This window comes from Heptranchias perlo, unplaced genomic scaffold (genome assembly GCF_035084215.1).
Source record: "Heptranchias perlo isolate sHepPer1 unplaced genomic scaffold, sHepPer1.hap1 HAP1_SCAFFOLD_60, whole genome shotgun sequence".
Lineage (NCBI taxonomy): Eukaryota > Metazoa > Chordata > Chondrichthyes > Hexanchiformes > Hexanchidae > Heptranchias > Heptranchias perlo.
The window spans coordinates 5,886,333-5,913,680 of record NW_027139623.1 but is presented as its reverse complement, the minus strand read 5'-3'; the positions used below and the strand labels follow the sequence as shown (position 1 = coordinate 5,913,680).

Sequence of the window (27,348 nt, the reverse complement as noted above, 5' to 3'; positions counted from 1 at the left end):
TCCTGTTATACACATTGTCAGTGCTGGGACACTCATGTCTGTTATACACACAGTCAGTGCTGGGACACTCAGTTCTGTTATACACATTGTCAATGCTGGGACACTCATGTCTGTTATACACACAGTCAGTGCTGGGACACTCTGTCCTGTTATACACATTGTCAGTGCTGGGACACTCATGTCTGTTATACACACAGTCATTGCTGGGACACTCAGTCCTGTTATACACACAGTCAGTGCTGGGACACTCTGTCCTGTTATACACATTGTCAGTGCTGGGACACTCATGTCTGTTATACACACAGTCAGTGCTGGGACACTCAGTCCTGTTATACACACAGTCAGTGCTGGGACAATCAGTCCTGTTATACAGTCAGGGCTGGGCCATTCAGTCCTGTTATACACACACTCAGCGCTGAAACACTCAGTCCTGTTATACACAGTCATATAAATAAATAACTGGAAAAAAAGAATGAAATCTCCAGGACCTGATGGTTCCCACCTCACGGTATTAAAGGAAACGGGTGGGGAAATTGCAGATGCATTAGTCATAATTTCCCATAGTGCTCTAGACTGAGGAATTGTGCTTTTGGATATGAAATTTGAAAATGTCACTCCGTTATTTAAGAAAGGAGGGAGGGAGAAACCAAGAAAATATAGACCTGTTAGTTTAAAGTCAGTTGTTGGGAAATTACTGAAATCTATCATCAGAAACAAAATGAGCTGTTGAAAGAGAGTGAAGATGGATTGTGAAGGGCAGCTCATGTCTGAGTAATCTAGTTGAACGTTTTGAGCTCTCTAACAAGGTGGACAGGGGATTGAATATGGATGTTGTCTATATGGACTTCCAGAAAGCATTTGATAAGGTTCAGCACAAGAGATGAATGAATAAAAGTGCACAAAATTGAAAGTTGCTTTGTGACTTGGGTTGGAATTGGTTGGGTGGTCGGAGAAGAGAGTAGGGATAAAGGGAATGTTCTTTGATTGGCGAATTTTAAAAATCGTATCCCCAGGGATCTGTACTCAGCTTTTCACCATATTTATCAATAACTTGGATGAAGGAATAGAGAGTTGTAGATCCAAGTTTCCAGGTGACACTAAGTTAGGAGGCACAGGAAGTGGTGTAGATGGGAGCAGGAAGTTACAAAGAGACAGTTTAAGTGAATGAACAAACTGTGGCAGGTGGAGTTCAATGTGGGGAAGAGTGAGATCATTCACTTTGGATGCAAAAAGGAAATATTGGAGTATTTTCTTAAAGTGAGAGACTGGGAACGGTGCAGAAGCAAAGGGATTTGGGTGTCCATGTACACAAATCACTAAAAGCTCGGGCACAGATAAAAAATCACAGACTAATGGAATGTTGGCCTTTATCTCGAGGACTGGAATACAAAGGGGAGGAAGTGACGCTTCGGAACAAGAGGGCATAAGCTTAAATTTAGAGCTAGGGCGTCTAGCATTGAAATCAGGAATCTCTTTTTCACTCAAGGGTAGTGGAAATCTGCTCAGGCTGATTGAAGTGGACCCTGTGATATAATAGAATTTTCTGTCCTGTCAGACTTGGACATCTTGTAGATCCATCTTTTAAAAAGGTGGAGGAACTCAGTTCAAAGATGGATTCCACTCACTTCATCATAAGTCCTCAAACTGCTTGTCTTATCATCGAGATATCAAGGAGTAGAAAAACTGTGTTTAAAAGAAAGCTGATTTATTTGACATTTGTACAGAATTCTAATACTGCAGTCCAGTGAAATGGATTATTAACATCAGAAACAGCCCCCAACTGCCAGAATGAACACGGTTTACTCCTGAATGCGATTAACAGCAGTGATAACAGCAGAATCCAACCAATGCAGTCACATGTGAACTCGCTGGTGTATTAGTAGGCTGGTTGACAGAGTGAATCCCTTCCCACACACGGAGCAGGTGAACGGCCTCTCCCCAGTGTGAATACGTTGGTGTCTCAGTCGATCCCTTGTTCTTTTAAAGCTCTTCTCACAGTCAGAACATTGAAAGGGTCTTTTATCAGTGTGAACATGTTGATGTTCACTGAGGTAGGATGAACGAGTGAATCCCTTCCCACACACGGAGCAGGTGAACAGCCTCTCCACATTGTGAATATATTGGTGTGTCTGCAGGTTGGATGACTGACTGAATCTCGTCCCACACTCAGTGCAGTTGAACGGCTTCTCCCCAGTGTGAGTACGTTGGTGTGTCAGTAGATCCTTTTTTCTTTTAAAGCTCTTCTCACAGTCAGAACATTTAAAAGGTCTTTTATCAGTGTGAACAAGTTGATGTGTCAGAAGGCTGGATGAATGAGTGAATCCCTTCCCACACACGGAGCAGGTGAACGGCCTCTCCCCAGTGTGAATTCGCTGGTGTCTCAACCGCTGGGATGATCGAGTGAATCCCTTCCCACACACGGAGCAGGTGAACGGCCTCTCCCCAGTGTGAACTCGCTGGTGTATCAGGAGGCTGGATGACTGAGTGAATCCCTTCCCACACACGGAGCAGGTGAACGGCCTTTCCCCAGTGTGAGTGCGTTGGTGTGTCAGCAGATCACTTTTTCTTTTAAAGCTCTTCTCACAGTCAGAACATTTGAAAAGTCTCTTATCAGTGTGAACAAGCTGATGTTCAATAAGGCTGGATGACTGAGTGAATCCCTTCCCACACACGGAGCAGGTGAACGGCCTTTCCCCAGTGTGAACTCGCTGGTGTGTCAGCAGGTTGGATGACTGAGTGAATCCCTTCCCGCACTCATTGCAGGTGAACGGCCTCTCCCCAGTGTGAGTGCGTTGGAGTTTCAGCAGCTCATTTCTGCTTTTTGAACTCTTGTCACAGTCAAAATATTTGATAGGTCTCTTATCAGTGTGAACAAGTTGATGTTCAATGAGGCTGGACGAGAGAGTGAATCTCATCCCACACATGGAGCAGGTGAATGGCCTCTCCCCAGTGTGAACTCGCTGGTGCGCCTGCAGGTGGGATGACTGAGTGAATCCCTTCCCACACACGGAGCAGGTGAACGGCCTCTCCCCAGTGTGTCTGCGTCGATGAGTTTCCAGCTGGGACGGGTAATTGAATCCCTTCCCACAGTCCCCACATTTCCACGGTTTCTCCATCCTACGGGTGTCCTTGTGTCTCTCCAGGTTGGACGATCAGTTGAAGCCTCGTTCACACACAGAACATGTGTCCGGTTTCTCCCCGCTGTGAATGGCGCGATATTTTTACAGGTTGTGGAACTGGTTAAAGCTCTTTCCACAATCAGTGCACTGGAGTTTACAAAAGTCCTCACTGTGAATACAGAATAGAAATTCAGAACAGGCAATTCTAGTTTCTATGGAACATTCTTCCTGCTCATTCCCCCAGACTGTAAATCCCCGTCTCACACACTCACCCTCCTCCCTCTGCTGGAACCCAAACCCATCGCACCATCTCCAACATTTGGGTTGGGTTGGAGGCCTTGAATCTGAGTTGGGAAATATAATTGGAGAAACATGATTCAATTTAGAAACTAAACTATTCAAAATCAAAGAACATGGATTATTGTAATTAATATAGTCCTTTCACGCCGAGTGGGAAAGAAGTGATGTCTGGGCTGCGGATGAGTGTTTGCGCCCGGTGACACAGCGTGTCCCTCTCTCTCCGGTTCAAATTCGCTTCCTTTGGCTCACGGCCTCATTCACGCATCCAGCTGACTGCAGCCCTTTAAAGCTCGACTGGAGTCATCCTTTGTTTATTGACTTGACCCATTGCCACCCACCTTGCCTTGCAGCTTCATCCCTTTTTTTGCTTCATCACTCCTGCCCTCCACCCTATCACAGACCTTCCCTTTTGTTCTTTCCCTCCCCGCCCCCTCTTTCCCTGCCTCTCTCCTTGCTTAAAAACTGTTAATTCTTTCACTTCTTCAAGTTCTGACAAAACCTTAACACTAATCTGAAACGTTAACTGTTTCATTCTCCGCGGATGCTGCCTGACTTGCTGAGGATTTCCAGCATTTTCTCTTTATGTTTCACATTTCCAGCATCCGTAGTATTTTGCTTTTGATTGGTGAACCTCGCCCTTTCACACCCCATCACAGAAATATCGGCAAGAGGGTTTTACAATGGCGATAATCTTACCCAAAATGCCCCGCGTGGTAGAATACGGTCTATCTCAATTCGAAGGGGAGCAGCGCGCAGCCGCGGGAAGGGCCCATGGCCAGAGCATGCGCGGTGCTGGTCGGAGACAGTGAGCGGGGCCGAGCGGAGTCTCAGCAACACCGAGTGCGGCTCAGAACCCGAATCAGAGCCGGGGGGCCCGGCGGACGGGCGGCCCGGGTGCCCTTAGCACCATTAAACCCCTCATCCAGCGCCTCCCTCGTCCCACCCGCCGCTTCCCGGTTTCTTCTCCTGTTTCCACCGAGTCCGACTCGCGACAAACTGCAGGACCGAAGCGCTCCCAGAATGCAGGGCGGGCCTGTGGAGCATGCGCAGTCTGATTACGAAATCAGCGCCTTGGAGAGATAGACGGGTTTCTGGGGCGCGGGGGATTGTGGGGCCTCCGGCCACCATTAGTCACCGGGGGTCGGTCAGTGTTTTTTTGCCGACGTCGCGCACAGAAGCGTTTCTAGAAATACGGACTGAGGAATTGAGGGTCGGTTTGCTAAACTGACACTGAACTGTGTTTCACAAACATTTTTCCAGTTTCACAAACATTTTTCCTCGTGACCCAGTGGAAGGGAAACACTTCCCCCAGGGATCCAAAACAATAATATCTTCCGGCTGGAGTTTTCATCAAATCCCAATAAAGGTCAGTCCATGCTCTTCACTTCATTTCAAGTAATAACTAAAATTAAACATCGACGTTACTTGAAAAACATTTGAAATATTGTGCAAATAGAATAAAAAAAAGTTCAGGTTGAGTTTCACTTACTTAAGGTGACGGATGGGTCGGCCTGTTGTTCATGATCTCGTTCCAATCTGGATCACAAGATGAAAGCGCTCCACGCATATCAGGCACGGTTGATTCGGTTTCTTTCTCTTGTTTTTAACCTTCTCAAAGTCGAAAATCCCAGTTCGCAGATGTAGGTTTTTGTGAACGACAGGAACAACGGAACACTAATCTTACTTACAGTGGATCATCTGTGAAAGCACTGATCCAAAAATAAGACAAACTGAATGACTTGAGGCGTGTTTTCAGTGCGCTGTCACAGGAGAGTCGCACCAGCCCGTTTTCTTGATCAGGCATCAAATTTAGCTTCATTCTAGATTCAGGATTTTCGAAAGCAAAAGGATCTTTCACCCAACGCTTTTGCATCGAATTTTCAAATCCCTCTGCAGGGAAGTAGTGACTAAAATGTTCAGACAGAGCAGCGAAATGTAACTGTATGACACAGTTCATTTCATTCCCTTTATCTTCGTCGATACGGTTCTCTCCACCCCAGAGGGTTGTGGATGTTCAGTCGTTTAGTGTATTCAAGATTGAGTTTGATAGATTTTTGGACAAGACAATCAAGGGATATGGGGATCGGGCAGTTAAGAGCAGATGATCTATTGAATGGCGGAGCAGGCTCGAGGGGCCGTAAGGCCTACTCCTGCTCATATTCCTTATGTTCTTATCCTGCCAGAGGTGCGGTGCCCAGAACTGAACACAATACTCTAAATAAGCTCTAACCAGAGCTCTGAATAACTGTGACATAACTGCCACTCATTTTTATTTCCTGTCCCTTGAAATAAACATCAAAATACCATTACTATTTTAACTTATTTTTGCACCTTTTAGTGAATTCTGTACTTGATCTCATTAACCCCTCTGCTCATCCACAGATCCTAGTTTCTTGCCCTTTAGAAAATACTCTGATCTATCTTTTTATGGTCCAAAGTGGATGATCTCACACTTCCCCACGTTGAACTCCATCTGCCACAGTTTTGCCCACTCACTGAATCTATCAATGTCCCTTTGCAACTTTCTGCTCCAATCTATAATGTTTACGGTGCTACCTAACTTAGTGTCATCAGCACACTTGTATATAAGGCTCTCTACATAAGAATATAAGAAATAGGAGCAGGAGTAGGCGATACGATACGCGAGCCTGCTCCGCCATTCAATCAGATCATGGCTGATCTTCGACCTCAACTCCACTTTCTCGCCCCATCCCCATGTACCTTGATGCCATTTGCGTCCAAAAATCTATCGATCTCAGCTTTGAATATATTCAACGACTGAGCATCCACAGCCCTCTGGGGTGGAGAATTCCAAAGATTCACAACCCTTTGAGTGAAGAATTTTTTCCTCATGTCGATGCTAAATGGCCGACCCCTGATCTTGATACTCTGACCTCAAGTTCTTGACTCTCCAGCCAGGGGAATCAGCCTCTCCGCATCTACCCTGTCAAGCCGTCTAAAAAATTGACACGTTTCAATGCGATCATCTCTCATTCTTCTAAACTCCAGCGAATATAGGCCAATTTTACACAATATGTCCTCATAGCACAATTGCAGCAAGTCCTTATTACTCTTATATTGCAACACCGTTGCAATAAAAGCTAACATATCATTTGCCTTCCTCGCTCTGGTTAGACCCTTGGTAGCTCACTATTTCCAGTATATTTGTCATCTATTCCTTCTATAGGAAAAATAAATTAACGTTGAAAACATTTTGCTGTAATTATACCAGTTCATGTTTTGGAAACAATATCCAGCTGAACTGCAACAAATTCGATGGCAAACTTAATGATGGAAATAATTTAATAAGAATACTGAAATGCGATGGCCGGGAATCGAACCCGGGTCAATTGCTTGGAAGGCAGCTATGCTCACCACTATACCACCATCGCTGACAATCAGGGATGATCAAACTGCTCTCAAACATCAGACCCTGAACAGACACTGCAGGCTGTTGGATTTTGTTCTTCATTTCAACTGGTTTCTGACGGATCCTTTCTCGCTCTGTTGCAGTTCCCGTTTCCGCACAGTCGATGACGCCAACCCCCAATCAATGGAAATTACACAACAGCCAGTAATTCTTCACCTGATATCGGACTGAAGAGACAGTCGATACCTGCAATACTTGACCGGCTGGAAATACATTTTGCCGCAGCTCACATCAGCCATTGAGTAAAGTTAGATAATTACATTAAATCATTATGGAGACCTGACTACCAGCTGGGCACGAATGGCAGCTTCATATTCAAGTCTATAAGATCGTTAGAAAGGACAGAGAAATAGGGAAAGGAGGAGGAGCAGCAATATTACTAAAGGACAATATTACAGCAGTTCAAAGATAGAATATCAGTGAGGGTGAGCGGGCAGTGTAAACACTCTGAGAGAGACCCAAGGAGAGCAAGGTTCATGTAGTTGATGCAATATATTTGGATTTTCCGAAGGCCTTCGATAAGGTAATGCATTGTCCACTCATGGCTAAGTTCAGAGCACGTGGGTTCAGGGACAGGTGATAGAATGGTTTGCAAGCTGGCATCAAAACAGAAAACAGAGAATAGAGGTTAAGGGTAGTTACTCAGATTGTCAAAAAGGTGGGAAGTGGAGTTCCACAGCGATCGGTGTTAGGACCACCGTTCACAATTTACATGAACAATTCGGGACTCGAGAATCGGAAGTACAATTTCAAAATTTGTGGACGACAACAAATTGGGCGATGTAGTTAATACAAAGGAAGAATGCATCAAAATGCAAGAGGACATTAATAAAGTTGCAGAATGAAGAATAAGGAGGTCACACACTGCTTGGATAATAAGAGTCGAAACGGGCTAGAGTAGCAAATGGATCTCGTGGTACAGATATAAAAATTACTGAAAGTAGCGACGCAAGTTAATAAGGTCACAAAAAGGCAAATCAAACACTGAGATTCATTCTAGAGAGATAGAATTGAAAATCAAAGAAGTTATGTTAAAATAGTATGGAACTTTGGTTCGACCACACTTGGAGTACTGTGCACAGTTCTGGTCTCCATATTATATAAAGGACTTAGAAGGTGCAAAAAAGATTCTCATGATACGAGAAATGAGAGGATATTCTTATTGGGAAATGCTGAACAGACTGGGGGTCTTTTCACTCGAAAAGAGAAGGCTGAGGGGTGACTTGATAGAGGTCTTATGATAGGGTTTCATAGGGTAGACATAGAGAAAATGTTTCCACTTGTGGGGAGTCCAAAACTAAAGGTAATAAATATAAAATAGTCGCTAATAAATCCAACAGGGAATTCAGGAGAAACTGCTTTACCCAAAGAGTGGTTAGAATGTGGAAAATGCTACCACAAGGAGCAGCTCAGGCAAATAGCACAGGTGCATTTAAGGGGAAGCTAGAGAAACACATGAGGAAGGAGGGAATCGAAGGGTATTCTGATAGAGTTAGATGAAGTAGGGAGGGAGCAGCCTCGTGTGGAGCATAAACGGCAACACAGACCAGTTGGGCCGAATGGCCTGTTTCTGTGCCGTAGTTTCGATGTAACTCGATGTAAAGGCTCTTTTCAGAGCCACCCACTGTATCTGTGAAAGGGCTGGTTACTGTCTGAAGGGAGACGCTGATATCATGCTACCAGCGTGGCTTTGAGCTGCTTTATTCTCGTTGTAGCCGAGATGAGGTATTAATGGGACTGGAGTCAGGGCACCGACCACAGTCCGGTAATTTAAATGGTGACTTATGGACCCCAGTCCACACATCACCAGATTTCTTGTGTTTATTTGAAATACTTGCCATGCTGGGCTCGTAAAGCATCACCAGAACTGCTCGACTAACCTTTCTACATCTGTGGGATTCAGCGCTTCGCTCCCTTTCTGTTCTATTTTGTTAGATTATTTACATAACGCATTAAACACACTGGGGAATCATTGAAATGTAACTCTGCACAGAAACAAATAACAGTGAATTGCCTGGTGCTCAGGAGATCAGAAACATTACTCGCCTTTCGTCTTGTTGACTAATGAACCGAGTTTAGAGTCCAGCTATCCGCTTTGGTTCCATATGGGGGATTGAACAGAGAGGGAGGGAGCGGAGGAGACAGTGAAAAACAGAGCAGAGAGCGGCCTCTGATCTTCCAGCTCCACCTCCAGCTTTCTCCATCCGCCAATTTCAAACCGTTTATCGATAATAGAACCGAAACACAGCGCTCCGCACAAACCCTTACAGACTCGGGCTTCATATTCAAAGATTTCCAGAAATCCGGAGCTTTTAAATAAGCCCCGTTGCAATTAACAGTCAGTAATATTCCTGCCGAAATACAATCCCTTCGTTAACAAGTCAACCCGCCTCCGTCCATTTCAGTCCCAGACCCGATTCTATCTCCCCACACATTCCCTCCCAGACGGGTTCAGCAGTTCACAAACACTTTATTCCAGCTGATGTTGAGAATCTCATCTGTTGGGGTTTGAGTTATGACGCGGAGTTTCTCCACCAGTGTTACCTTCTCACAGAGACACTTGCCCTCAATCTGGGAAAAGATGATGACCTTGAACTGGGACTGGAGCCGAACACATCCCCAGTTACAGTGAGGCCCGGCCCGGACATCCCATTCCCTCTGTTTTATATCAGACAATATCACACCTTCATGTCCAGCATTAGAGAAAGACAAACATACACTGTCAGTCTTACACTTCCTATCAGTGTGTTCATCTCCAGCACCAGAAAGCGAGATAAAGCGAGACAGATACGGTGAGAGATAGCGCGGAGAGACACAGTGCCAGAGTATCAGTTGCAGACTGAGCTGCAAAGCTAAGTGTTATCCAGAAAGATCCCATTGGAGAGACAAAAGATGCAATCTCATCTCTCACTGATATTGGACCAGAGGCAGACACACTATTAATCCCACCCTCAGTTCAGAGAGTGAAAAAACAATGGGCCACATTTGACTCTCTCTTGCCTGTTGTACTTTATTCTGTTTTGCAGCAGAGGGACGTTCGGTATTACTCTCAGTCATCGAGAGTATCACTCTGATTAAATTAATCTGGGACTTCTGCTATCGGATATTAATCCTACATGGTCCCGACAAACACACCGACTCACTGTTTCCTCCATGTTTTCCAGGATTGGTTTGAGAAATCCTTCCTCCAGTTTCTTCCTCACGCGTCAGTTTTATCAGTAAAGAGTCCAAGAATGAACAGAGTCCATTGGCTCATTTGAGAGCCGCCCACTTTATCTCTGAAAGGCTCTTTACCATCAAAAGATACCGAGAGAAACAGCAGGGATGGAAACATCTAGTTTAATAGTTAGAGATTGTAAAGTCAGTCTGGATTCCAGCGTTAGGCACTGGTGGAATCCGATCTGTTTTCCATTCTGGTGCCTGTTCCTGCACTGCCTGTGGACCCCATTCCCTCTGACCTTTCCCCCAGACCCACTTCCTTTGCTCAGACTCGGAAAAATTTCAATTGGGGAAAGTTTCCATCGATTTTTGTATTGGGAATTAAACCAGATATCTGCGCATGCGTGACTCAGCCCCGCCCCCAGCGCTGGTCGTTGGTGAGCAGAAGAGCGCATGCGCGCTGCCCTCCCCCAGCTCGGCCTGTGGGCGCCATTCCCTCAGTGAGCGGAAGAAGATGGTTTAAAACAGCCGGGAATGGAGAGATCACGGCCCCCGGGGGAAGGGAGCAAAGAGCAGCCTCGTTACAGCAGCTCATCGCTTCGGGACCGTGTCCGCAGATGGGCTCAGAGATCGGCATTGAGTCCGGGGGAAGGTCAGGGGGAGTCCGGGGGCTGTTTGTAAGAGGCGGAGTGGATCAGGAACTGGTCCCGGAACATGGAGTGAGCGGGGGAAGGGAGAGGTCATTCTCGGGCTGTGTGTGTCCAGGGTGTGTCCAGGGGAAGTGAGACAGAATGGGAAGAACCTGCTATTTAAAATCATTGCTGCTTTCTCTCCCCAAACCAGTGGTGAATGTTCCTGGTTTAGTTCCAGTCTCACCCTGTTTTTGGACAGTGAACAGTCAGGATGTGGGGAGTTATACAAAGAGTATCTATTGCAGGCATCACGTGAGAAGTGTGAAGGACACAATTGAAACAGCGGTTGTTTGCTTTCATTTGAACGGTTTGTCCCATGGGAGAGGAGATTAGAAACCTGACCTGTACAAAGGTCCCTGCCCCATCGGGTAGTCCCATTCATGGATCAGTGGAGGGGATGTCACTAAATTGTTTTAAAATCGCCCAACACACCTGGTGTGCAGAAGCTGAGTGCTGCAGTACTGCAGTGGAGTCAGACACTGACACCGTTTGTATCACTGGTTTTCATTTGTGGATATTCAAAATAATTATTCACAGATATTAAACTGATCACTTCTGTATTTTCGACCTCACCTCTTCTTGAGTTACAAGATATATGTTTCTTTTTACAGTCAAACCCTTGAAGGAGCCAGAATGAATGTGAAGTTTCCTCCATCCGAGGCAAAGGAACAGTGCAGCCAGCTCCTTCTCATACACAGTAAGTACATTATCACTCACAGAGCACAGAGACACAGACAGATCATCAGTTCCACAGTCTCAGACAGCAGAAGTAGTCAGTCCCACACTGATCCCAAGTTCCAGAGACACATTTTCAATCCAACAGTCAAACAGAGCAGGTGAGGCAGACACTGTTCCATTTCTCCTGAACTCAGTCCCGCTGACAGGTGGATACAAAAATCCCAGTCCAAAGTCATGCTTTCAGATTGTCAATTTCGAAAAAGGAAAACTTTAGCCATGAATTAAATCCCAGATACCCCAAGATTCCAATTGTATGCTTGCCTAAATCTCTCACACACACACGTGAGTTTAATACATGAAGTATCCATTCGAATAGTGTACCATTCGAATACAAATTGCAAGTCCAAAACTCATGTACAGTATCAGATTGAGAAATGCTGTGACAGTGTAACCTGAAAAACACATTAGATACCAGTTTATAATAAACTCATAGTATGAGATTTAAAGATAAAGTATCAATTCTGTGAGCACACATTGCACACGAGTCCAAAAATCTTATAATAAAACTTAAAGATGCAGTATCATTTCCTTTAGTGCAGACTGATCTACACATTATATACCAATTCAAAAATATCACCATATCAGTTTGCAAGAAATATTATCATTCACAATAATACTGATAGAGATACAGATTTAATAGTAGTCCAAATTCACACAAATTATCTCATTAAAACCTCCAGCATCAAATCCTAAAGTGTATCCATATTTACCAATTAAATAATGAGAAAAACAACTTTAACATTAAGATATTAAAGCTACAGTATTGAATACCATAATGTAATCTGAGTGATTAATTATGGACAGATACAGAATGTATCTCACACTCAGATACAGTACAGAGACACACAAACACAGAATGAATCTCACACTCACATAACGTTCCAGAGACTGACAGATGCAGAAGGAATCCCAAGCTCACATACAGTACGAGAGGTTGCCAGACACACAGTGAATCCCACACTCAAGTATGGTAGCAGAGATGACAGAAACAGAATGAATCCCACACTCACACACAGTACCAGAGACTGACAGATACAGAATGAATCCAACACTCACATACATACCAGAGACTGACAGATACAGAATTAATCCCTCACTCACAACCAGTACCAGAGACTGACAGATACAGAATGAATCCCACACTCACATAGAGTATCTGAAACTGACAGTCACAGAATGAATCTCACAGTCACACTACTTCAGACTGAGGTACATTTTACATACCAGTTCAAAGATATCTTAGTGTCAGATTGAAAGATATAGTATAAATTCCATTAGTGCAGACTGAGCTACATTTTAGATATATTAGTAAATACTCATAGATTATTATACTGAAATTAACATTATCAATACCATTGGTTCAGATTGAGCTACACATTACATACCAGTCCAAAAACCTCATAAATGAACAGACTTGAAGATACAGTATCAATTCTATTAGCACTGCCTGACCTGTACATTACATACCAGACTGAAAATCCCATACAATATTAGACTGAAAGATACAGTATCAATTCCATCAGTGCAGACTAAGCCACACATAATACAGCAGTCCAAGAATCTCATACCCTATCAGACTCAAAGATACAATATCAATTCCATAGCACATACTGAGCTACATGTTACTCATCAGTCCAAAAATCACATCGAATATCAGATTGAAAGATTCAGTATCACTTCCATTATTGAAGACTGAGCTACACATCACATTCCAGTCCAAAAATTCTAATACAGCGTCAGACTGATAGATACAGTATCAATTCCATTCGTGTAGGCTGAGCTACATATTACATACCAGTCCAGAAATCTAATACAATATTAGATTGAGATACAGAATTAATCCAATTATTGCAGACTGAGCTAAACATTACATACCAATCCAATAATTTCACTGTGAACAGACTGAACGGTACATAATCTCTGAACTCTATTGTGAATGATAAAGATGTAATACTACTCCAAAACTCACACATGTTTGATTAAAGAAAATCGAAAAGTGTCTCCATATTTGCAAATTATACACTAGACGAAGAACTGTATATAATTTCAAGTATTAAAGATACAGTTTCAAATACGTTACTGTAAACTGAAATAAGAATACAGAATGAATTCAGACTTGCACATTGTCTCAGAGACTGAATTACAAAATGAATCCCTCACTGAAATAATGTAGCAGAGAATGGCAGATACAGAATAAATCCTACTCTCACAACCAGTACCAGATGCTGACAGATGCAGAATGAATCCCACACTCACAATGAGGATCAGGAACTGACAGTCACAGAATGAATCTCACAATCACACTACTGCAGACTGAGTTACATTTTACATACTAGTTCAAAGATATCATATTGTCAGATTGAAAGATACAGTATAAATTCCATTAGTGCAGACTGAGCTACAGATTAGATATATTAGTAAATACACATAGCGTATTATACTGAAATAAACATTATCAATACCATTGGTTCAGACTGAGCTACACATTACATACTAGTCCAAAAACCTCATAATTGATCAGACTGGAAGATACAGTATCAATTCTATTAGCACTGCCTGACCTGTACATTACGTACCGGACTGCAAATCCCATACAATATCAGACTGAAAGATACAGTATCAATTCGATCAGTGCAGACTGTGCCACACATTATATAGAAGTCTAAGAATCTCATACCCTATCAGACTCAAAGATAAAATATCAATTCCATAGCACGTACAGAGCTCCATGTTACTCACCAGTCCAAAAATCACATCGAATATCAGATCGAAAGATTCAGTATCACTTCCATTATTGAAGACTGAGCTACACATCACATTCCCGTCCAAAAATCTAATACAGCATCAGACTGATAGATACAGTATTAATTCCTTTAGTACAGGCTGAGCTACATATTACATACCAGTCCAAAAATCTCATCCAATAATAGATTGAGATACAGATTTAATCCCATTATTGCAGACTGAGCTAAACATTACATACCAATCCAATAATTTCACTGTGAACAGATTGAAAGGTGCATAATCTCTGAACTCTATCGTGAATGATAAAGATGTAATACTACTCCAAAACTCACATGTTTGATTAAAGAAAATCGAGAAGTGTATCCATATTTACAAATTAAACACGAGATGAAGAACTGTATATAATTCAAAGTATTAAAGATACAGCTTCAAATCCAATACTGTAAACTGAAATAAGAATACAGAATGAATTCAGACTTGCACATTGTCTCAGAGACTGAATTACAGAATGAATCCCACACTCACACACAGCACCAGAGATGGACAGATCCAGAATGAATCCCACACTCACACAGTACCTGAGACCTGCAGATACAGAATGAATCCGACACTCACACACAGTACAGAGACTGACAGATACAGAATGAATCCCACACTCACACACTGTACCAGAGACCTGCAGATACAGAATGAATCCTACACTCACACACAGTACAGAGACTGACAGATACAGAATGAATCCCACACTCACACACTGTACCAGAGACCTGCAGACACAGAATGAATCCCACACTCACACACAGTACAGAGACCTGCAGATACAGAATGAATCCCACACTCACACAGTACCAGTGACTGACAGACACAGAATGAATCCCACACTCACAGACTGTACTGGAGACTACAGATACAGAATGAATGTCATAGTCACATTACTGCAGACTGAGTTACACATTACAGACCAGTCCAAAGATCTCATAGTGGCAGATTGAAAGGTGCAGCATAAATTCTATTGGTGCAGACTGAGCTACATATTCAATATATTGGTAAATACTCATGTTATACTGAAATAAACATTCTCAATACCATTGGTACAGATTGAGCTACACATTACATACAAGTCCAAAAATCACAAATAATCAGACTGGAAGAAAAATTTAATTCTATTAGCACTGCCTGAGCTCAACATTATATATCAGTCCAACAATCTCATACATTATTAGACTGAAAGATACAGAATCAATTCAATTAGTGCAGACTGAGCCACACATTATATAGCAGTCCAAGAATCTCATAACCTATCAGACTCAAAGATACAATATCAATTCCATTAGCACAGACTGATCTGTATGTTAATCACCAGTCCAAAAATCTCATACAGTATCATAGAATCATAGAAGTTACAACATGGAAACAGGCCCTTCGGCCCAACATGTCCATGTCGCCCAGTTTATACCACTAAGCTCGTCCCAATTGCCTGCACTTGGCCCATATCCCTCTATACCCATCTTACCCATGTAACTGTCCAAATGATTTTTAAAAGACAAAATTGTACCCGCCTCTACTACTGCCTCTGGCAGCTCGTTCCAGACACTCACCACCCTTTGAGTGAAAAAATTGCCCCTCTGGACCCTTTTGAATCTCTCCCCTCTCACCTTAAATCTATGCCCCCTCGTTATAGACTCCCCTACCTTTGGGAAAAGATTTTGACTATCGACCTTATCTATGCCCCTCATTATTTTATAGACTTCTATAAGATCACCCCTTAACCTCCTACTCTCCAGGGAAAAAAGTCCCAGTCTGTCTAACCTCTCCCTGTAAGTCAAACCATCAAGTCCCGGTAGCATCCTAGTAAATCTTTTCTGCACTCTTTCTAGTTTAATAATATCCTTTCTATAATAGGGTGACCAGAACTGTACACAGTACTCCAAGTGTGGCCTCACCAATGCCCTGTACAACTTCAACAAGACATCCCAACTCCTGCATTCAATGTTCTGACCAATGAAACCAAGCATGCTGAATGCCTTCTTCACCACCCTATCCACCTGTGACTCCACTTTCAAGGAGCTATGAATCTGTACTCCCAGATCTCTTTGTTCTATAACTCTCCCCAACGCCCTACCATTAACGGAGTAGGTCCTGGCCCGATTCGATCTACCAAAATGCATCACCTCACATTTATCTAAATTAAACTCCATCTGCCATTCATCGGCCCACTGGCCCAATTTATCAAGATCCCGTTGCAATCCTAGATAACCTTCTTCACTGTCCACAATGCCACCAATCTTGGTGTCATCTGCAAACTTACTAACCATGCCTCCTAAATTCTCATCCAAATCATTAATATAAATAACAAATAACAGCGGACCCAGCACCGATCCCTGAGGCACACCGCTGGTCACAGGCCTCCAGTTAGAAAAACAACCCACTACAACCACCCTCTGTCTTCTGTCGTCAAGCCAATTTTGTATCCAATTGGCTACCTCACCTTGGATCCCATGAGATTTAACCTTATGTAACAACCTACCATGCGGTACCTTGTCAAATGCTTTGCTGAAGTCCATGTAGACCACGTCTACTGCACAGCCCTCATCTATCTTCTTGGTAACCCCTTCAAAAAACTCAATCAAATTCGTGAGACATGATTTTCCTCTCACAAAACCATGCTGACTGTTCCTAATTAGTCCCTGCCTCTCCAAATGCCTGTAGATCCTGTCCCTCAGAATACCCTCTAACAACTTACCCACTACAGATGTCAGGCTCACTGGTCTGTAGTTCCCAGGCTTTTCCCTGCCGCCCTTCTTAAACAAAGGCACAACATTTGCTACCCTCCAATCTTCAGGCACCTCACCTGTAGCGGTGGATGATTCAAATATCTCTGCTAGGGGACCCGCAATTTCCTCCCTAACCTCCCATAACGTCCTGGGATACATTTCATCAGGTCCCGGAGATTTATCTACCTTGATGCGCGTTAAGACTTCCAGCACCTCCCTCTCTGTAATATGTACACTCCTCAAGACATCACTATTTATTTCCCCAAGTTCCCTAACATCCATGCCTTTCTCAACCGTAAATACCGATGTGAAATATTCATTCAGGATCTCACCCATCTCTTGTGGTTCCGCACATAGTTGACCTTGTTGATCCTTAAGAGGCCCTACTCTCTCCCTAGTTACCCTTTTGCACTTTATGTAGATGTAGAAGCTCTTTGGATTCACCTTTGCCTGATCTGCCAAAGCAATCTCATATCCCCTTTTTGCCCTCCTGATTTCTCTCTTAACTCTACTCCGGCAATCTCTATACTCTTCAAGGGATCCACTTGATCCCAGCTGCCAATGCATGTCATATGCATCCTTCTTCTTTTTGACTAGTGCCTCAATCTCCCGAGTCATCCAAGGTTCCCTACTTCTACCAGCCTTGCCCTTCACTTTATAAGGAATGTGCTTACCCTGAACCCTGGTTAACACACTTTTGAAAGCCTCCCACTTACCAGACGTCCCTTTGCCTGCCAACAGACTCTCCCAATCAACTTCTGAAAGTTCCTGTCTTAATACCATCAAAATTGGCCTTTCCCCAATTTAGAATTTTAACTTTTGGGCCAGACCTATCCTTCTCCATAGCTATCTTAAAACTAATGGAATTATGATCACTGGTCCAAAAGTGATCCTTCACTAACACTTCTGTCACCTGCCCTTCCTTATTTCCCAAGAGGAGGTCAAGTTTTGCCCCCTCTCTAGTCGGGCCATCCACATACTGAATGAGAAATTCCTCCTGAATACACTCAACAAATTTCTCTCCATCCAAGCCCCTAATGCTATGGCTGTCCCAGTCAATGTTGGGAAAGTTAAAGTCCCCTACTATTACCACCCTATTTTTCTTGCAGCTGTCTGTAATCTCCTTACATATTTGCTCCTCAATTTCCCGTTGACTATTTGGGGGTCTGTAGTACAATCCTATCAAAGTGATCTCTCCCTTCTTATTTTTCAGTTCTACCCATATAGACTCAGTGGACGAACCCTCGGATATATCCCCTCTCACTACTGCCGTGATGTTCTCCCTAATCAAGAACGCAACTCCCCCTCCTCTCTTACCTCCTGCTCTATCTTTCCTATAGCATCTGTACCCTGGAACATTGAGCTGCCAGTCCTGCCCCTCCCTTAGCCATGTTTCAGTAATAGCTATAACATCCCAGTCCCATGTACCCATCCATGCCCTGAGTTCATCTGCCTTGCCCATCAGACTTCTTGCATTGAAATAAATGCAGTTTAATCTAGACTTCCCTTGGTCTTTGCCCTGCTTTCTCAGACCATCTGTCCGATCATGTTCTGTACACTCTCCCTTACTGCCTTTTGTATCACATTGAAAGATTCAGTATCAATTCCATTAGTGCAGACTGAGCTATACATTGCATTCCAGTCCAAAAATTTAATACAGTATCAGACTGATAGATACAGTATCAATTCATTTCGTGCAGGATGAGCTACATATTACATACCAGTCCAAAAATCTCATACAGTGTTAGACTCAGATACAGAATTAATCCCATTATTGCAGACTGAACTATACATTACATACAAGTCCAGTAATTTCATCGTGAACAGATTGAAAGGTATATTATCGTTCACAATAGAGTTCAGAGATTAAGATGTAATGCTACTCCAAAACTCACACACGTCCTTTGTTTAAAGAAAATCAAAAAGTGTATCCATATTTACAAATTAAATGCTCGATGAAGAACTGTATATACTTCAAAGTGTTAAAGATACAGTTTCAATGCAATATTGTAAACTGAAATAAGAATACAGAATGAATCCAGACTTGCACATTGTCTCAGAGACTGAATTACAGAACAAATCCCACACTGAGATAAAGCAGCAGAGAATGGCAGATACAGAATGTATCCGCCACACACAGACAGTACCAGAGACTGACATGTACAGAATAAACGCAACACTTATACATAGTACCTGGAGACTGACAGATACAGAATAAACCCCACTCTCGTACACAGTACCAGAGATACAGATACAGAATAAATCCCAGTTTCATATACAGTACCAGAGACTGACCTCTGCTGGCGGTAAGCGACAACTGCAATGAGGGAACAAATTCACATCATCTGTCATGATTGCAGAAACAGGACAATGTGCAATGTGAGGGAAGTTTCTGTCTGTTACGTTTACTCTCGTATTTTTGCACTTTTTGACGATGAAAAATGAAGACAATTGATTCATAATAAAGTTTTTCTTTAACTCATTCCATAGTTGTGAATTTGCCCCATTATATTTCACTGTACATTGCGCAGTATTTCTCTGATTTCTCAGGACACGATTTACATTGCTCCTCTACCCCATTTAGACTCTTATTTTCCATGCAGTATGTGGCCTCCTTATTCCCCTTAGCGAAATGCCCCACCTCACACCTTTCTATATTGAAATTCAATGGCCATTGACACGGCCGTTCTGCAAGTTTATTTTGTCCCAGTCTTCCTCAGTATTGACTATATTTCCTAAATCAATTACAAGAATTTAACACAGCATTACAACTGATGTTTGGTCTAACAAAATGTACTTGCAGCTCGTCTCCATTCCCAGTTTTTCTAAATCCCACCCGTGCAATATAATGTGAAGAATGAGTTTATCTTCTGTCCCTCTCTCATCTGTAAACTTCAATGACCCGGGGTTTGGGGACATCTACTGGCCGGAAGCAGAACTGCCCATTAACCTTTAGTGTTTGTTCCTGAGCAGTAAACAGAGCAGGATAGAAAGGATGTGGGGAGTTGTACAAAGAGCATCTATTGCAGGCATCAGGTGAGAAGTGTGAAGGACACATTTTAAACAGCTGCTGATACGTTTCGGTTGAAAAATTAGTCCCATGGGAGAGTGGATGAGAAACCTGACCTGTCAAAGCCCCATCGGGTAGTCCCATTCATGGAGCAGTGCAGGGGTTGGGTTGTGTCTGGATGTCACAAACTTGTTGTCAAACAGCCCAACACACCTGGTATGCAGAAGCTGAGTGCTGCAGTACTGCAGTGGAGTCAGACACTGACACTGTTTGTATCACTGGTTTTCATTTGTGGATATTACAATGATTATTAACAGAGATTCAATTGATCACTTTTGTATTTTCTGCTTCACCTGTTCTTGATTTACAAGAGATACTTTTACTTTCTACAGGCAAATACTTGAAGGACCCGGAATCAGTGTGATGTTTCCTGCACCCGAGGCACAAGGAACAGTGCAGCCAGCTCCTTCTCACACACAGTAAGTACATTATCGCTCACAGAGCACAGAGGCACAGACAGGTCATCAGTTCCACAGTCTCAGACAGCAGAAATTGTCAGTCCCACACTGATCCCAATCCAACAGTCAAACAGAGCAGGAGAGACAGATGGAATTTCCATTTCACAACAACTCAGTACCACTGACCGGCAGATAAATAATTCCCAGTCCAAAATCACACCCAGTATCAGATTGAAAGGCACTGTGTCAATCTCACATTAGTTCAACCTTAGCTACAAATTACATACCAGATAGAACTGACACATGGTACCGATTGATAGGTACAGAATGAATCCCAATAGTGTACCCCGAGATTCCAATACCATCCCACAACTCACACACATTATGAGCTTAAATTTGCAGTATTCGTGCCAATCGTGTACCCTGAGATACAAATTAGATACCAGTTCAGATGTTACCCATATTTGACTTACATACATGTCCAAAAATCTCAATGTCAGAATGAAATGTACAGTTTCAATTCCTTTACTGCAGACTGAGGTAAACATTATATACTAGTCCAAAATTCTCACAGTTTCAGATTGAAAGATACAGTATCATTTCCATTACTGCAGATTGAGCTACACATTATAAACCAGTACAAAATTCACATACAGTATCGTACTGGAAGATACAGTATTAATCCCATTAGTGCAGACTGAGGTACACATTTGTTACCTGTCCAAAAAACACTTTCACTGTCAAACTGAAAGGCACAGTATGAATTCCTCTCCTGCAGACTGAGATTCAAATTAGATACCTGCCCAAAAATCACACACAGTATCAGGCTGAAAGATATAGTAACGATTTGATTAGTCCAGACTGACCTACACGTTTACATACCAGTACAAGAATCTCACACAGTGTCAGATTGAAAGATACAGTATCAATCCCATTAGTGCAGACTGAGCTACATCTTACACACTAGTCTAAATATATTACACAGTAATAGATACTGTATCAATTCTATTAATGCAGCCTGAATGACACATTATATACCAGTCCAAGAATCTCCCATCATTAGTTTGGAAGATACATTATCAAATCCATTAGTGCAGACTTAGCTGCACATTACATACTAGTCCATAAATCACATTCAGTGTCAGACTGAAAGATACAGTATCAGTTCCATTAGTGGTTACTGAGCTACACCTTACACACCAGTCCAAAAATCTCATGCAGTGTCAAACTGAAAGATATAGTATCAATTCCATTAATGCAGCCTGAACTACTCATTATATACCAGTCCAAAAATCATCAGGTTGGAAGATAAATCATCAATTCCATTAGTGCTGACTGAGCTACACAATAAATACCAGTAAGAATACAGAATGAATCCAGACTTGCACTTTGTCCCAGAGACTGAGTGACAGAATGAATCCCACACTGAGATAAAATACCAGAGACTGACAGTCACAGAATGAATCCCACACTCACACACAGTACCAGAGATTGACAGATACAGAACGAACATCACACTCACATACAGTAGAGACTGACAAATATAGAATTAATCCCACACTCAGAGTCTGACATCTACTGGCTGGAAGGGAGAACTGTAACAGAATGGAACAAATTCACATTATCTGTCGTCACAGAAACAGGACAATGTGCAATGTGAGGTCAAAGTTTCTCTCTTTAACTTCTACTCTCGTATTTTTTTCATTGAGTGAAAAATTAACATAATTGATTCATAATAAAGTTTTTGTTTTGCTTATTCGAAAGTTGTAAAATTGTCCCATTATATTTCACTTTACATTGTGCAATATTTGTCTGATTTCTCAGGACACAATTTAGATGAATTCAAATAAACCGAACTAAAACACAAATAAAAACCGTGCGCAATGCTGGAAGTATCAATGGCGACCTTCAAAAGTGAAAAGGATAAAATATAGAAAAAATTAAAACCGAAAATGCTGGAAAGACTCAGTGGGTCCGGCAGCATTTATACACACAGTCAGTGCCGGGACACTCGGTCCTGTTGTTATACACACAGTCCCCAGTGCCAGGACACTCGGTCCTGTTGTTATACACACAGTCAGTGCCAGGACACTCGGTCCTGTTGTTATACACACAGTCCCCAGTGCCGGGACACTCGGTCCTGTTGTTATACACACAGTCCCCAGTGCCGGGACACTCGGTCCTGTTGTTATACACACAGTCCCCAGTGCCGGGACACTCGGTCCTGTTGTTATACACACAGTCAGTGTCGGGACACGCGGTCCTGTTGTTATACACACAGTCCCCAGTGCCAGGACACTCAGTCCTGTTGTTATACACACAGTCCCCAGTGCCGTGACACTCGGTCCTGTTGTTATACACACAGTCCACAGTGCCAGGACACTCGGTCCTGTTGTTGTACACACAGTCCCCAGTGCCAGGACACTCGGTCCTGTTGTTATACACACAGTCCCCAGTGCCGGGACACTCGGTCCTGTTGTTGTACACACAGTACCCAGTGCCAGGACACTCGGTCCTGTTGTTACACACACAGTCCCCAGTGCCAGGACACTCAGTGCTGTCAGAATTGGACGTCTTGTAAATCCATCTTTTAAAAGGTATAGGAACTCAGTTCGAAGATGGATCCGACTCACTTCATAAGTCATCAATCAGCTTGTCTTATCATCAAGATATCAAGGACCAGACACACTGTGTTTAAAGGAAAGCTGATTTATTTGACACTTGGACAGAATATTAAACTCCAGCCCAGTTAAAGTGGTTATTAACATCAGAAACAAACCCCAGCTGTCAGAATGAACATGGTTCAGTCCTGGATGTGATTAACAGCAGCAATAACAGCAGAATCCAACCCCTGTAATCACATGTGAACTCGCTGGTGACTCAGCAGGTGGGATGAAGAAGTGAATCTTTTCCAACACATGGAGCAGGTGAACGGCCTCTCCCCGGTGTGTACTCGCTGGTGTGTCAGCAGATCCCCCGTTCTTTTAAACCTCTTCTCACAGACAGAATATTTAAATGGTCTCCTATCAGTGTGAGCAATTTGGTGTCTCAGAAGATAGGACGAACAAGTGAATCTGTTCCCTCACACGGAACAGGTGAACGGCCTCTCCCCAGTGTGAGTGCGTTGGTGTGTCAGCAGTTCCTTTTTTCTTTTGAAGCTCTTCTCACAGACAGAACATTCAAAAAGCCTCTTATCACTGTGAACAAGTTGATGTTCAATGAGGCTGGAAGACAGAGTGAATCCCTTCCCACACATGGAGCAGGTGAACGGCCTCTCTCCAGTGTGAACTCGCTGGTGTATCAGTAGGCTGGATGACTCAGTGAAACCCTTCCCACACACGGAGCAGGTGAACGGCCTCTCCCCGGTGTGAATTTGCTGGTGGGTCAGCAGGTGGGATGACTGAGTGAACCCCTTCCCACACACGGAGCACGTGAACGGCCTCTCACCAGAATGAACTCGCTGGTGTGTCAGCAGGTGTGATGACTGAGTGAATCCCTTCCCACACACGGAGCAGGTGAACGGCTTCTCCCCAGTGTGAACTCGCTGGTGTCTCAGCAGGTCGGACGAATGAATGAATCTCTTCCCACACTCAGTGCAGGTGAACGGCCCCTCTCCAGCGTGAATTTGCTGGTGTCTCAGCAGATCCCTTGTTCTTTTAAAGCTCTTCCCACAGTCAGAACATTTAAAGGGTCTCTTATCAGTGTGAACAAATTGGTGTTCAGTGAGGCTGGATGACAGAGTGAATCCCTTCCCACACACTGAGCAGGTGAACGGCCTCTCCTCAGTGTGAATTTGCTGGTGTCTCAGCAGGTGGGATGATCGAGTGAATTCCTTCCCACACACTGAGCAGGTGAACGGCCTCTCCCCGGTATGAAATCGCTGGTGTGTCACAAGTTCATATGAACGAGTGAATCTCTTCCCACACTCAGTGCAGGTGAACGGCCTCTCCCCAGTGTGAGTGCGTTGGTGTGCCAGTAAGTCCTTTTTACTTTTAAAGCTCTTCTCACAGTCAGAACATTTGAAAGGTCTCTTATCAGTGTGAACGAGTTGATGTGTCAGAAGATTGGATGACTGCGTGAATCCCTTCCCACACACTGAGCAGGCGAACGGCCTCTCCCCAGTGTGAACTCGCTGGTGTTCCAGGAGGCTGCATGATCGAGTGAATCCCTTCCCACACACGGAGCAGGTGAATGGCCTCTCCCCAGTGTGAGTGCGTCGATGAGTTTCCAGCCGGGACGAGGAACTGAATCCCTTCCCACAGTCCCCACATTTCCACGGTTTCTCCATGGTCCGGGTGTCCTTGTGTCTCTCCAGGTTGGACGATCAGTTGAAGCCTCATCCACACACACAAGACGTGTACGGTTTCTCCCCGCTGTGAAAGTTGCAATGTGTTTTCAGGCTGTGTAACTGGTTAAAGCTCTTTCCACAGTCAGTACACTGGAACACTCTCACTCGGGTGTGTGTGTCTCTCTCGGTGCTTTTCCAGTCACACTGATGTTTGAAATCTTTTCCCACAGACAAATATTCCTCCCTTTATATTCAAAGGCCGGTGATCTTCAGGTGCTGGTGAATGGAGTCAGATCTTGATGTGATGTTTGGTTTGAATTTCCAGTCTGCAAATCCTCCCCTTGTAATACCCTGTAAAAGGAGATAACAAAAGTCCTCACTGTGAATAAAGGATAGAAATTCAGAACAGACAATTCTAGTTTCGATGGAACATTCTTCCCGCTCATTCCCCCAGACTGGAAATCCCCGTCCCACACACTGACCCTTCTCCCTCTGCTGAAATCCAAACCCATCGCACCATCTCCAAGATGTTTCCTTCTATTCATGATTCCACTCCCCCTGAAGGTGCTGACTCTGACTGGGTTCAGTTCTACACTCACTGGTTCACCTCTCTCTCCTCCCCTGAAGGTGCTGACTCTGTAGAACTGAACCCAACTGGAGTCAGCACCTTCTGGTGAGGAGAGGGAGGGGAACCAGTGAGTGTCGAACTGAACCCAGCCACTCAGTGGTTCCCCTCCCTCGCCTCCACTGAAGGTGCTGACTCTGGCTGGGTGTTTATGCTCTCATCCTCTTTTCGACACTATGTCCCTCCCTATAGCTGCCTGTAAGTTGTCCATCTGTGATATCTCCCACTTTTGGTGATGTTGGCTTCCAGACCAGTCACCATTTCTCCTTCATTTACAGACACTCCCTGACCAGTCACCATTTCTACTTCAATGACAGACACTCCCTGACCCATCATCATTTCTCCTTCATTTAGAGACACTCCCTGACCCGTAACCATTTCTCCTTCATTTACAGACACTCCCTGTTCAGTCACCTCCTCTCTCCACATCTCCCTCCAGATGTCCTTTCAATTGTGAACAAGGCCCTTGCCATTCACAACCTTATTGCTGATGGCTGCATTTAGGAATATAGGAACAGGAGCAGGCCATTCAGCCCCACGATCCTGTTGCGTCATTCAATTAGGTCATGGCTGATCTGTATCTTAACTCCATCTACCCGCCTTGATAACATAACCCTTAATACCCTGGATAAACATACATCTATCAATCTCAGTTTTGAAATTATCAATTGACCCCCAGCCTCAACAGCTTTCAGGGGGGAGGGAGTTCCAGATTTCCACTACCCTTTGTGAGGAGAATTGCTTCCTGACTTCACCCCTGAACGGCCTAACTCTAATTTTAAGGTGATTCCCCCTTGTTCTGGAATCCCCCAAAAGAGGAAATAGTTTCTCTCTATCTACCCTATAAAATCCTTTAATCTTCTTAAACACCTCCATTAGATCACACCTTAATCTTGTATATTCAAGACAATACAAGCCGAGTCCATGCATCTGTCCTCATCATTTACAAAAATCATCACTGTAAGTACAGGATAGAAACACTCAACAGAAAGTTCTGGTTTCTCTGGAACATTCTTTCTGCTCTTGCACCTCCGAAGCTGTACATCCTCCATCCCACACTCTCCCTCCTTGACCCTATTAAGCTGTACATCCCCCGTCCCACACTCTCCCTCCTTGCCCCTATTAAGCTGTAAATCCTCCGTCCCACACACTCTCCCTCCTTGCCCCTATGAAGCTGTAAATCCCCCGTCCCACACACTCTCCCTCCTTGCCCCCATTAATCTGTAAATCCCCCGTCCCACACACTCTCCCTCCTTGCCCCTATTAAGCTGTGAATTCCCCGTCCCACACTCTCCCTCCTTGCCCCTCCTCAGCTGGAAACCCCCCGGTCCCACACTCTCCCTGCTTGCCCCTATTAAGCTGTAAATCCCCCGTCCCACACACTCTCCCTCCTTGCACCTATTAAGCTGTAAATCCCCCGTCCCACACACTCTCCCTCCTTGACAAGTCCTCACTGTTTGAAATCCAGATTCATCGCAGCCTCTAATTTTCTCCCTTTCTCTCCTGAATGTGCTGCGTGATGGTGGGGTTCGGGCCCAGTCACTGTTAACCCTCCAGTACCCGGCCAAGTGGTAATTCTGCACTTGTGAGCCTTTACAGCGAGCTGCTGGCAATTCGACCATGGGGAGCAGCACAGCCGCCGTCCCTGTCTGATTCTGTCCGGCAAAGCTGAGGGCAACGGGAGCAGATCAACAACAACCTGCATTTACACTGAGCGAAGTCTCAGCAGCACCGAGTGCGGCTCGGGGCCCGGCGGGCGGTGGTCCCCGGGCTCCATTAAACCCCTCACCCAGCACCTCCCCCGTCCGACCCGCCGCTTCCCGGTTTCTTCTCCCGTTTCCACCGAGTCCGACTCGCGACAAAACACAGGAGCGACGCGCTCCCAGAATACAGTGCGGGCCTGTGGAGCATGCGCAGTATGTCACGGAAATCAGCGCCTTAGAGATAGAGGGGTTTCTGGGGCGCGGGGGATTGTGGGGCCTCCGGCCGCCATTACTCGCCGGGTGTTGG

At 44.1% G+C, this 27,348-nt stretch overlaps 1 protein-coding gene, 1 non-coding gene and 1 pseudogene across 2 annotated transcripts in view; all 3 read right to left on the bottom strand.

Annotated features, from left to right (window-relative positions):
* Positions 1-27,348, bottom strand: part of LOC137316839 (zinc finger protein 229-like) — a 330,353-nt gene that overhangs the window by 141,567 nt on the left and 161,438 nt on the right. The gene's annotated exons all lie outside the window — the stretch shown is intronic.
* On the bottom strand, positions 1,745-27,175 carry LOC137316838 (zinc finger protein 850-like; annotated as a pseudogene).
* Positions 6,740-6,811, bottom strand: trnag-ucc (transfer RNA glycine (anticodon UCC)). The gene has a single exon. It is a non-coding gene; the product is annotated as a tRNA-Gly (tRNA).